The 13,991-nt window shown below is 43.7% G+C and overlaps 1 long non-coding RNA gene across 1 annotated transcript; it reads right to left on the reverse strand.

Annotated features, from left to right (window-relative positions):
• Nucleotides 1–1,179: 1,179 nt before the first annotated feature.
• LOC119402800 (uncharacterized) lies at nt 1,180–12,858 on the reverse strand. Its single transcript, XR_005185935.2, has 6 exons — nt 12,642–12,858; nt 10,760–11,001; nt 5,277–5,401; nt 3,318–3,439; nt 2,209–2,388; nt 1,180–1,331 (listed from the first exon to the last, which is right to left on the reverse strand). It is a non-coding gene; the product is annotated as an uncharacterized LOC119402800 (long non-coding RNA).
• Nucleotides 12,859–13,991: the final 1,133 nt, after the last annotated feature.

Consider the following 13,991-nt stretch of genomic DNA (forward strand, 5'->3'; position numbering starts at 1 on the left):
AACCGGTCGCCTCGTCGCCACCTGCGCCTCTCCTACTCGGGCCCAGCGCTGCCTCGTATTGAATAACGCCTTTCCGGTGCGCCTCCCGGCCAAAGCCGCCTACAGATATCGCTTCGCCCGTGACTGAGGCAGTGATGCAATCTATGGGTGTATCTGAAAGCCGGAGCTTGACATGTCGACGCTCATGTGCCACCAGGCTGGACGCTCCGCCGTTAAAATAATAATCCAGAAAGGAGCATCATAAGGACGATAAACACCTTCTGCGATGGTTACCTCGTTACTTCGTAGTTGCTTTTGTCATGATGATGAATGCGTGCCATCTTGACAATATCCCGGCATCCCAATAATAATATCAATCTTATTTGGCGGACTTCTGTCCATTCATATTATGCTCACCTTTCACATCAAGTCAATCACTTCTCTGAACTTCCGCAGACGGCTGTTTACTCCGCCGCATATGCTGGGTGCAAGGTTGAATGAAACGTTGTACGCAAGCCAACTTAGCACTGGAGCGTCATGGACGATTGCGTAAGCGGCTCTCATCTAAAGTTAGAGATGGCGCAAGAGAAATGACATCGGAAGTTGACGTTTCTTGGCACAAACACGAAATCTTTTTCAACTCCTCTTCAATTCGAGAACTCTGCAAATGCGACAGACGAGAGCATATGGTCCAACAACTTCTCCTGCAGATTTCTTTTGGTGCCATGACTTAAGCTCATCGAGTAGTTGCGGGCACTTTATGCAAATTTCTGATTTTTTTTAGTCCGTCTATCTCTCCCGTTTCACTACATGCTTCAAATGGTATTATATACCATATTTACTGATTTGCAGAGCCTGCCAGGAAATTATGTGGTAAATAATGACTTTCTTTATTGTGAGGTATGAAAAAGAAAGAAAAAATAAAAAATAAAATAATATAAAAATAAAACCTCGGCCTGCACCATACAGCCGCATAAGCTCAGACATACGGAAACTCCCGTATTGGAAACCCCATATTATTGAATAAACATTTTTTATTATTCCTAATACACGGCAAATTAAGTCACATTACGTCGTAAAAATGAACCCTTCAACCCGAATTGTTGTGTCTCCCATAATATTTCAGTTTGTATAGGTTTTATAATCAACATTTCTGGCGCATAGAAAGGCAAGAACATAATATATAGGGTTACAAAAAAAAGTGTTCTTGCCTTGTCCTCTATGGATTTCGGCGTTTCGAATGTGAGTACTTCGTTGGGATATCTGCTCTCGACGAAGTTGCAACAGCCATCCGGCAGGTAATGCACGTAATTTATCGCATAACTTCCAGAATAAAGCCACGTGCGACAAACCTGTAAACACGAAAGCACACAATGGTGTTGGCATGCCGTCTTGGCACTCGCTTTTAGAGAGCATATTCTCACTATAACCAAATTTATGTGTTGAAGGTCACTGCTATAACTTAAGCTACATGATTTACATTGCAGTCGATATGTGCTAAAGAAAGGTCTACGAATAAAAGCAAGCCTCCCCAGTGCTAGCCCCGATACAGCAGGAAAGCCCCCGTTGAGCAACCATCGCCGTGTGCACATGATGACACGGCTCTCCTGGGTAACGGTGCTGGGCCGGCTTTCCAAACGTGCAGCCTTCTCAGCATCTTTGGCGGGAAAAACCTTCATTTGTGACGCAGTCGCGCCTTCTCTAGACCTATTTTGACATCGTCTTGACCTGTAGCGCCCTTGCATACCCTATTTGGTATTGACTTGACTTGTAGCGCCCTCTCTGTACCTAGTTTAGTACTTTGAGCGTGACGCCAAGCGACGACATCTGACGACAGCTCCGGGCCCCTAAATTGCTCCGCATATAAAAGATAAAGAAGCCCCCAAATCTTCAGGCACAGCCGGTCAGTATTCTGCTTGGGAGCCGGCATCGTGTAATAAACTACCTTGGTTCTACGAGGAAAGCATCTCATGATGAGCCAACATTTGATGCATCTAGGCTGCACACAAACGCTCGCGTAGATGCGGGAACGTTACTACTGGCCACGCGTTCTGGAAGTAGTCGAGTACAACGCGCTTGCGTGCAATGACGGCACGTACTTGCTCCAACGAGTACAACTGTAGCATTTTCTGTGGGCGCCAAAACATGTAGAATACTCCACGCTGCTGAGCACGGCTGCCGACATAAAACAGAACAAGCACTTGAGAACAAAGTGCTTTCGACCTTTACCACTTCGTACTTGTCTTCTGTCATATTTGTGCATTTAGCCCGCTGTATCGCATGCGGCCTTCCAGCTTGCATGATGGCACTTATGTCGATACCCTTTATGACTGTCATGGTCATACTCAGGGTAAGTGCAACACTGGAGGCAAAATTCTTCAATTTTCCGGTCATCTTGACAATGTCGACCTGCGGTAGAATAAAGGTAAAGAAACGCTTGAATGTTGCTTCATTTGTGAACACGAGTCAACAGAATATTTGTCAAGTGGGGCTATCAAAGTATTGTAATAGGGAGTAATAATTGCTGACCGCACTCACTACAGATTCATTTAGAGTAACGAGCAACCAAGTACAATTGCACGCAATATGTTTAAGTGCTCGCGAAAAGATTGCTATTGTACCTGAGGTCGCCTCATGAAAATGGAGGCTATAACCAAAAAAGTGCTAAATGAAAGAAATAGATTAAACCACCAGCACATAGCAGGAAATTGCAATAACTCAAATACTATCATTCTCTTTTAATCACAACGTTTCCATCCAACATTGCATCTGTAAAACGCCAAATGGTGTCAAGTTCTGTTCTTTCGGTTCTTCCGTTTGACTAAAGAAAATTGTATTCCTAGATATCTTCCCGGTGCTGTTTTTGTAATGAAGCACCGATAGCAGCTTGAAAGTGAGGTTCTCATTTCCACCGTTCGTTGATCCTACGACGTCAAGTTACTGCTGTTTACATTGTGGGCATACAAGCAGCTTAAGCATATGGCCTTTGGTTCGTGAGCGCCATTGTGATAGGCGCACAAACAGTTGACTGACATTAGGAACTTAACGGCTGTTATGACATGACATTGCTTCATTTAAATGACTGACACAATATGGAACATGTATACAGAGATATGGCTCCCAGACACTATAGTACTTCAAAGCACTGCTAATTGTAGCCGAATTTCGTGGCTTCTGTGTTTCAAATATATATTGGAGCAGCGTCTTATGCCTTATTTTTCAGAGAGAAGACGCTGTAGGTATACGCTGAGAAATTAAAGCAATTACTTAAATTATGGTTAAGAATATCAGAAAGATAGTATCACAAAATAGCTGATAAGTGATTAGCTATTACTTACCATCGTCAGTTGACTGCTGTTGCTAAAGAAGCATCCCGTATCCCACGAAGACCTTGCTTGAGCATAGCAAGGAGATGATTCGGAGTTTTGCGACTGTGTTAACAATGATGAAGCGGACAGCGCTAGAAAACGGGATACCGCAACGGTTTTATTAGAACGCACCAGAAATATCTCGCCTAAACCAAGCCTAAAGAAAATTGAGCTTTAAAAACACCATCGTCTAATCGTTCTTGATTTTCGTAGTGTACTCTCACGCGCAGACACCTCTCGCTAGTTATTTATTTAATATTGCTTTCTTCGACTTGTATTGTGACTTTTATAAGCCAAGGAGAGCACAAGCAAAAATTCACTGCTGTTGATTTTTCTGCAAAACAGCCTAGAACTAGTGACCAGCCAATATACACGCGTACATTATTTTAACAACTTTACACTTTAAAACTATTGAAGTTAAAAGCCTAGAGAATCGTACGCAGTGAAGCTGATGACTCAATGGGCCTCGTCATCCGGTCTCGTGAATGGCTCAAGTGCAAGTCAATGAGAACTAACAGACAATAATGCCAAGGAAAGCATAGGAGGTGTTATTTGTAATAGTTGGTATATAAATGTGTAGAAAGTAAAGTGGAAGAAAAGATAACTTTCCGCCGGCAGGGACCGAACCTGGGACCTTCGAATAACGTGTCCGATGCTCTACAACTGAGCTACGGCGGCAGTCATCCCCCGTCCACTTTATAGGGTATATATGTAAATTTAAACGTAGAAGTGTTAGCGCCAATCGCAGCCATGGCGGCGAGTGTGGAACACTCTTTTTCTGCCTGATGGCGTCACGTGCTACGTGCTCCGTAGCACGTGTGCCCTTAAAAGCCACCTTCTTTACTTCAAAGTGCAAGTCGCATTACATGCCAGTAAATTACAATGGACAAGAAATAACTTAAGGTACGTCTGCGAAATTTCGTTTACGCTCTCGTGTACGCCTCAGGGGCAAGTGGTAGAGTTTAGTAAAACAAACACTGAGTAGCACGTAGGGGAATAGTATACACACAGGCAAGGCACTTTTAGTGGAGTGAGTTGGCAGTAGACATAATAATTAGCGCAAAAAATGGGCAAGGTGAAGACTTCTCGATAGTTTGTTTTTTTGCACTAATTAGTTATGTCATACAGGCAAAACACATGACGGAAAGGATTACATGTGCGGCAAATTCTGCCTCTTAAGTGGTGGCTTTGATGCTCTTTTCCTACTAAATTCTGGCACTACGTCTGCAGCAGGATATCTTCTAACAAGCATGCAGAACACTTCACCAATTTCTAAAAAAAACTTCAATTTGGCATAAAGATTATAGAGAGCCATTTATTGAAAAGTAACAGTTTTTATAAAACACAGGGCTAAGGCAGGGTGTATGAACAGGCACTAATACTCTTATTGAAAACGAGAAAATAAAGTTTGTTTACACGAGTCACACCGGAGCATCGTAGTCACCTACTGACAGGTTATTGTAAAAACTCATAGGCACAGATCAAGCGTGCTAAGTGGAGAGTTGGTATGATTAGGAAATTTCCATGATGAATATTTCTTTCTGCTGATAACTGAGAACATCTTATTTATGCAAAGATCCTAAACTCTAGCAGACTTTTCTCAACCAAGTTTTACTACAAAATATTTTTCAATTTGGATGGCACTGAAATAAATGCTATATTTGGTACGAATTGCAAATCATATCACCACTCTCTAGCAGCCACGCGAGAAGTTCGTGCGATCGGTCCTTCTTAATAAAGACAAGTGAAAATTTGGCGCTGATGCGAGACTCACAATTTGTATTTGCTAATGCACATGTGGTCTTGCACTGGTTTTATAATTGTGAGCGTTCCCACTCCTTGAGTAAACGGTCGGCGTTGTACGTTGGTGTGTTAGCAAGAACGCGTGAACCAGTGTATCTAAAGCCAAGAAGCTAAATTTCTCCTTACCCGTCAAGGCCTTTCAGAAGGTCCTGGTAAACTGCGGTGTACTGAGTTGAGTCTGGCGTGACGGTGAAAAAATTGGAAATCTCAGGAGCTCCAACTCTCGCTTCCAAGAGATCATATTCCAGGTTCTGCAAGAAAAAAAGTAGTTTTGATAGATACGCTGTGAGCAACTTGGAGTTGGGACTAACGTTGTTGGAGTTGGTCCTAACTGGTTCTAGTGCAAAATATGGGTCATTGTCCTGACGAAACCACATAACTTAAAGCAGGTGCTGTAGCAGAGAGAGTAAGGAGAAAAGAGTTGATGGAAACACTATGTACACAGTTATTAAAGTGCGTAGCCCTTTAGGTGACCGGCTTCTCGTCCATCTATAGATCTCATGTGGCTTGGTCACGTTCACAATAAAGCGCTCAATACAAGCCTAAAACATGGCCAGGGATGCTCAAAACAGGATTAAAATAAACTAACCAGACCGAAATGATATAATTTACAGCAATACCCAAGAGGTAATTGCATTAATTAACTTAAAAACGCTAAAACACTTCGGAAACATGCGGTTTACTCCTGCCGCCGCCTCGCAGAGTTCACAACTGCTCCTCCCCGCTGCACTTCGCCGGAGCTTAATCCTGCATCTGAAGGGGGAAACAACGTGACGGAACTCGCTGCAGATGACACTTATCTCAACTGCCATAACAAAGAGAAAGTCGATAAAGCGCATCAAAGAGTAGTGCTCATGTTGTGTGCCTTGTCTGCGCATCTTTATAACTACATTCTACTCGTTACGGGGAAACCGTACATTCTTACCTTCAAAATTGACGTCATCGACAGGTTTGTTGAACGGAGCAGTACAAAATCTACAAACGGGAAACACTGCGTCATCAGTGCCACGGACTTCCTCAGGTTTCGCTGTAGCGGAGTTGTTTTTCAAGATATCCTCTGGCTTAACGTGCCTGAGTCACGGTAACATTGCGTAGCAGGTATTTGAGAAAATCGCTGGAATACCTTTGACACCGTAGATTTTCATGATATTGAACCCATAGATGCAGAGCTCACGCACTGAAGCGCCACAGTTTAGGGCTAAGAATACGCGTACTTTTTTACAGCGAAAGCTGTTGTGAGATCACAACAGCCGTTTTTGGCACCGTAGGTTTCCGCCGCCGCCACCGCCACCGCTGCCGCTGCCACCGCCGGTGTCTGTAACCGCTGGCGCGCATCAAGAAAAAAAGTGAAACAAGCAAAAATATCCAGGATGGAAGGGGTTTCGAACCTGGGCCCTCTCTCTGGCACCCCAGAGCCATGCCGGTGCTTCAAAATCCTTTACAAAAAAAAAGCCCTATACAGGTTTCATGTCGGGAAGGAACCCAATTAGCATATGGAATATAGCATCGTAGAAGAGTAAAATAACAACCAGGCGTCGCACAACGCGAATTCTGTAACCAGGCGTCACACAGTGAGCATTGCGGAACAGTGGGTCGTTGATGCTTTCAACCCTTTACAAAGGGCTGAGCCATAATTCTTCCAGGTCATCAGACACAGTATCAACAAAGTGCTCATAATGTCTTACATTTGTGTAGCGGGTACCACGGTTCTCCGCAGAACGACGAAAAATGGCATAGTGGGTGCTTCACAAAAAATATGATGATTCATAGCGTAGTGGGTACCTCGAAAGTGTTCTTGTATTAGTAACCAAGGAAGCCCATAAGGCCCCCATGATCCATTTCCTCAGAGCCTCAATAAAGTCCTTCCCCCCTCTCTCTTTCTCATTCTCGCGTTAACGTATGTTATATTGCATGGCAGGAGAGTGAAATAACGGCCGGGCGTCACACAGTGCGAATTACGTAATTACTGTTTCGTTTATAGCTCCCCACCCATTACAAGAGGCTCAGCCATAATTCTTCATCATCAGCCGACGTATCAACAAAGTACACATGATGCCTTACAGATGTGTAGTGGGTACCTCGCTTCTCCGCAGAATGACGAATCATGGCGTAGTGGGTGCTTCCCAAATTCACAAAAATGATTTATGGCATAGTGGGTACCTTGCAAGTGCGCTTGTATTAGTAGCCTCAAGAGAGTTCACAACGGGCTCTAGAAATGCCGCTCTTCCAGCTTTCCCTGTGACTGCTGCTGCGCTTTCTGCGCAAGCCTGGCATTTTCTCTTTACTTCCATCGTGTGCAATTCGTGTCATGCAGGCGTTGTTTTGACAGAACACTTATGTAAGGGCCAATATTACCTCTTAACTCATATATGCCCAAACTCAGAAAAAGTGCTAAAACAAATATTTTTTTTAACAGAAAGTGTACTTCTACCCTCAAAAGAAAGCACAAGTTGTTTATTTACTGCTAGCTAAACTCAACACTTTTTCAAGCCGTCCTATACATATAGGACACTGGGCGTTAGGGGCGCTATATGCGGGTGTGGTAAGCCTTGAAACATTTCCCCTGCACACCGACATTGCACTTCTTCTCCATGACGTTTTTAGTACAAAGCACGCGTTTGCCCGGAGAAAGCGGTCGGCACGTGGCAGCATGAAAAGCAAGCAATGTCTAGGCTTGCACACGTTTAGAACGAGGCCTGCTTAATGTGTGTAGGTGGCGCTAGTCATCAGCTAAAGAAATAGCGATGTTAGAGTGCATCAAAGAAGCGTCCTATATGTAGGACACTGGGCATATATGGGTTAAGGCCATATTCATCGCGAGGCGCGGAGTCTATACGAAGAAATCGCACATAGCAGTAGTTATAATAAAATGTTTTGCACTGTGCCTCAATCAGTAAGCACTGTACAAGTCACACTATTGTTTATGCGACTAGCGCGGATGGGAATCAGTGGGCTTCTGCTCATTCATGACGACGAGGCCACTGTCACTCAACCACAATCATAAGTAGTAGGCGAAGCCAATGCGCTTTCTGGTACGCCAGAAAATAGCAAACTCTTCGAAGGGCCACTGTGAGATTTACATTAAAGTGAGTACCCTTTGTCTTCATGACTGAAAGCTATGTGAACGAATCAGCGACAAAAAAACGGGCAGTTTATTTATAAGAAACATTTCGCATTCAGCCTCGCAGTTCTCTACTTATTGTCTAAGTAGCAATTAGTGGTTATGTATAGAATCATTTGATAAAGCAGTTAAAAATTTCTGATGAATACACTTTTATGGTCAGTGTGCTCATGCTCAGTGCGTAAATACCGATGTGTTCAGGCTGTGCCCGATATCATGCTTGGATAAGCGGCAGGAGAATTTTAAACGGCAGTTGGATTTATCAAGGATGGGGGTACTGATTATTCTAAAGCGCTTGGGAAGATCTGTACATAGTCCAGCACAAATTTCTAGCTAAAAGAACACTAATATTTCGTTAATTCAGAAAATAAAACACGTATAAATATTTACATATTCACAGACTCATTCGCTCGCAAATGCAATTTGTGACGGCGATTCAAAGAGAGTGAAACGCAAACATGTCCAGAGAGCTCTGGAAATGCGCTGATTTCACGAAAGGGTATCCTACGACGGATCACATTCGTGTGATCATTATGACTAACCTCTTCACATGATTTTCACATACTGTGAAAAGGCATTCGACCGGGTAGAGATACCAGCTGTTATGAATGTACTGGTCTTAAGGTAATACGTAAAGCACAGCTACCTCGCTTCTCAATAACAATTGCGAAAAAATAGGAATGTATACACTGCTCATGTAGGGTGAAACAATTTGCCCAGTGGTGTTTACTGCATGCTTCGAAGCATCCAAACAACCAGACATGAAAGGACAAGAATTAAAGACCAACTGCGACTTCATACGCCTCGGTAACATACAATTTTCTGATGACATTGCCCATTTCATCATCCTTGGACATTATTTTAAACAAAGCACTCAGGATGCCAACAGACGAAGCGGTTATGTAGGGTTCTAGATAAACGTACAAGAGGCAAAGGCAAATGATAAACTGCCTGGCGAAGAAAAACAATCCATGATTGGGAACTAGCCTCCACAAAATCGCGAGTGTTTCCCCAGGTCAGTCATTACCAGCGGACCAAGAGACCCATCCAAATTGTATTACTCCGCTGGAAGACTAGACTTTCGGCAGATGTTGCCGAATGCCTTCGAAAGAAAAACGTAGAATATTTGCATTATACCGGTACTAACAAATGAGCCTGAATTTTGATATGTTATCACATCGACTGGAAAATAAGTCAAAGACTGCGAAGCGATCATGGGTATTCAAGTGTTGCGTGCATAAATGACAAGAAGAGAGCATAGTACTATGGAAGAGGAGTAGCCGCTACTGTAGCTGAGATTAGGGGCCAGTGTAGCGGAGCAGGCAGCCTAAATAATAATAATACTATTTTGGGTTTCATGTTCTAAAACCACGACATGATTACGAAGCATGCCGCAGTGGAGGGCTCTGGAAATTTGGACCATCTGGTGTTTTTAACGTGCATTGACACAGCACAGTACACGAGCCTCTAGCATTTCGCCTTCACCGAAATGCGACCGCCAAGGTCGATTTCGAACCCGTGACCTTCGGGTCAGCAGTCGAGCATCGTAACCGCTACACCACTGCGGCGGACAGGTAGCGTAAATCAAGCAAGTTAGGGTGATTGAATGAGCAACGACAGATAGAAAACGCAGCAGAGAATGGTAAAGAATTAGCGGATGCTATCAAACTAAGACGTCCGCTATGATGAAATGAACTTCGGCAGTATGTTACACTCTGTGCAACACTTAAAGGCGAAAGCCTGCACTTGGTAACGGATGCAGTAATAAAGTCGCCGACCAAACTTGTTGCCTGTCATAAAAAGCCGTAGTGTTAGAGACACGCAATAAATGACCTACGAGACGTTAGCCCAGAAGTGAAGAACAAAACATACCTTCGAGAGAAAGATATTTTGCGGAATTGTGTACTGAATTTCATTGTACAGTGTTTACGTCAGAAGTGTGAAAAGCTGGGCCGGTTGGTTCATGTTTAGGTGCGAGGAAACCAGCGAAACTCAAAAACAAGGACGAAGATGAAGGCGCATTCAAGCACACACCATCGGCGGTGTGTGCTTGAATGTGCCTTCTTCGTCCTTGTTTTTGAGTTTCGCCGGTTTCCTCGCACATAAGCAGTGTTTACACCATCCAATATAATAGTTATTTTATTACGTGTGTTACTGCTTGCCGCTTTTATTTGCAATGAAAGTCAGAAACTCGAGCGTAACCCTGAACTTGACAAAGTGCCGCAACAACACGCACGCTTTTTAGTGACGCAAGTTTTTACCGGGTAGAAATAGATATACAGCAGAGAAGATAGTAGGCGCGCGGTCTTATATTTTAGAAACCTACGACAATTTTTCTAGCGTATTAGGAAATAGAGTCAAATAATGGCCAGTCATATAAATATGTACTCCCTCCCCAAAAAAGTTACATTGGACACTGTCCACTAAGCCGACTACCAACTATAATGTCCAGTACTTAGCGCAATGTGTTCGACAGTCGCTCGCTTACCTTGAAGAGATCGCGGAGTACAGGTACAATGTTGTTTATCGTGGATCGTTGGTGTAGACCGGGAATAGATGCAAGGTAGCCTAAGCCGGCAAACGTTGGCAGGTCTTTGCGTACTAAGGCAAGGTTACTGCGAAAGGCCTTATCGTGCGTTGCTTTCCTGATGTCTGCGGGCATGGCTTCGTCAATTGTGAACAGAACGACGACGCTTCTTGAGAAGATTAGAATGAATTCGTAGTCGGCAGCTGCACAGAGAAATACAAGAAATACAGTGTTCAGGACAATGGTACCGCAACGTTGCGAATGGCATATTTACAGTAAAAAATACATATACAGCGTTCGACGTGTAGTTCGCAGTGATGCCAACGTTTTCTGGAATATAAATGTGTAAATAATAGCAGCTGAATTATAAAGCCCTTGGCTGATCATATTCGCTTGCTATTTTTCTTTTTACCAATAATCAATCGGCAAATAGCTTCGGGCCTAATGATTTTTCCTACAATCAATCGGCCCGAAGCTATTTGCACCACACGTCGTGTTGTCGTGCCTTCTGTATTAGTATCGGTCATGACGGCGTCATCGGCTCTCACGTAACGACGCCAACGGTCACATTTCGCGTTTGATGAGTCATCTAAGGCTTTTCTCCTTAATATTTCAACTAAACATCCAAAAGGCAATTACATTCCAGCCTGCCAAGTAAAATGCAACCATCGGCGGTATTTTGCCCGGAACTATATACAGACGGCACACTGCCGCGCTAGGCTTGGCATACCCGCCTCATACTCGCTAGCGGCCCGTGATGAGCAGTCATTTGTAGTTTTAAAGACGATAGTCTTTCTTGGGGAACTTCAACGCAGAAATTTTGGTTTGCCTGTCTGTCACACGATTCAGCCACCTGGCCAAAGTTTAAGCACTTGCTGAATACCCAGCCATATTGAACTGGTAGCTGCGTTCATACTTGTGAACAATGTCGATCAAACAGCAAATATTACGCTTATCTGAGGTGCAACATCAATGAGCAAGTATTAGGTAGTGTGTTCCTTTGCTAGAAAATACATGGATACGTAATTCTCAAGACCCTAGTGTTTCTTACGCTGCGCTGAAACGGCGCAGAAACGGCTGGCAGAAGAATATCGTCTTTCGACGACATTTGCAGCGTAGCACGGAGATAAGCTGCCAATTGTTTTATCTGTAATAGCGAGGTCGGCGTGCCGACATTTATCGGGGCCGCGGCGCCCTTTCGAGGTCGTTTTCCTAAGCGGCCGCCGCGAATTGCCCCACCTCAGGTTTAAGACTATCTGCCACGCTCTTGCGTGTTCCCTGGGAACTCGCACTGCTCACGATATGACATCTCTAAGGTACGGTATTCCCTCTTTCCCTTGTACTCAGTGATCGCTTTCGTCAACGAGCAGTCTTACATATCGTTCACGTGATTGTGATAGTGAAGGAAGCAATCGCAGCCGGGAAGGGTCACTCTTTATTGGGCGAGCTTGTGCCCAAAAAATGAATGACACTCAGAGAGCAACGCCATCAGCGCACATAGACGTCGGTCGGCGAAAAATGTGAACAGCAGTAAATCGCGTCAGCATTTAAACATATGCCATCGAAGATTCCAGAGTTATCGTTGGTGGCAGGCTTAGTTCCACAACAAACCTTATTATTCGCGTTAGGCGTGCAATCTTATCGGAAGAGTCTAAAATAATCGGGAATGTTGGATATGCCGGCGCGGCGTGCATAATGCAGTGATGACACGTGTAACGTGTCAGTTACGTGAAAGCAGAAAGAGCGTGTGGGAATATTGTTAATTGAGCTACAATAGCAACTTCGCTTTCAAAATCTTGTCACAACTGCGAAAGCTCATTGCGAGCAGTTTTTAGTATCGTACCTTGGTAGTTTGGCGGTGACCCATGTGCAATGTCCACTATGAGGTAGTGACAGATTCCGGCAGCTGGGAAGAAGGCTGGGAATTGTTAGCCCTGACACTTTGGTTGAACCTAGTCGGAGACGTGACTGCGCACAGAACGGACTTTTTCGCTGCGTATAAGCATAAAGAAACGATTGTGTTCGTATTGTCCCTATTCAGACAATGAAGGTAAAGGGTGGTTCCGTCAGATAAGAAATGAGCAGCAGCCTGGTCGTTAAATAAAAATTATATGATAACTGTTTTCTGGTGGCAAGCATACAGCCTGGGAAAATTCAGCTGCGGGAGGTTGAGGTAATTTAGTAGTATAATTTACAAGTTTTATTTTTTTATTTATTTAAGCAATTTAAATGTCACTACGGCCTGCTTTCACATGTCGAGGTGCCTGTCTTTGAGAATGACAGATCTGGGTTGCTTGAAATGGAGTCGGGGAAGTCATTCAATTCACATAATGTCTTTCACACTAACGAGTGGAACAGCCTGTTAGTCTAGGAGAACGGATGGTGCACTTTGGAGTTGTGGTTCTCAGTGCTTTTGGAACAAGAACTCTCGCTACCGTTGGTCACGTTGGCTGATTAAGGAACGTTTCTCTATATTACCCTCAACACTTCTACTGTATTTAATATTAACAGCAAAATATTAAAAAGACAGGAGGAAGAAGAAAAGGAGGAGACAGCGCCCAGTTCTTCGCTTCTTTTCTTTGTTCTGTGTGCGCTCATTTTAATGCTTATGTGCCATTTGACAACATGTACCAACCTGCATAAACAGGCACGCCGTGGTGCACAGTATTTACCCTTCATTGTCTTAAAAATTAAGTTTCAGAACTCGTTACACTTTTACAGGGTTTAAAATCACCTTATGAAAAGCTCGTAGTGGCAAGGAATAAGTAACGGAATATGTTCGGCATATACCGGCATAATTAATGGCCTGTTCCTCTGTTGGGCCGTAAACAACGTATTACTATTCGTTAATTGACATGAGTGTTTTACAGGTGCAACTGTGTAATGTTAGCGATACTTTTAAATCATCTAGAAAGTCAGCCTTGAGATGGACGGTAAGCGAGCCTTAGCGCTATAGTTGGAAAGTAGCAATGGAAAAAAATCGGGTTGCTTTATATACAGTATGCTTGACGTCTGCATCCCAGGTTAGTGGGCATGGACTGAAGATTGCCGTTGTGAGTGCTTCATGCCGCTTGAGTTACGTCCGCGAAAAGGTGGTGGACATACAAAATTTCAAAAAAATATTTCTCAAGTTTAAAAAAATAGTGCCCTTTTCTAACTTTAACAATGTTCAGCTAATACATAGAGCTTTCAA

The sequence above is a fragment of the Rhipicephalus sanguineus genome, chromosome 8, assembly GCF_013339695.2.
Source record: "Rhipicephalus sanguineus isolate Rsan-2018 chromosome 8, BIME_Rsan_1.4, whole genome shotgun sequence".
In the NCBI taxonomy this organism is placed as follows: Eukaryota; Metazoa; Arthropoda; class Arachnida; order Ixodida; family Ixodidae; genus Rhipicephalus; species Rhipicephalus sanguineus.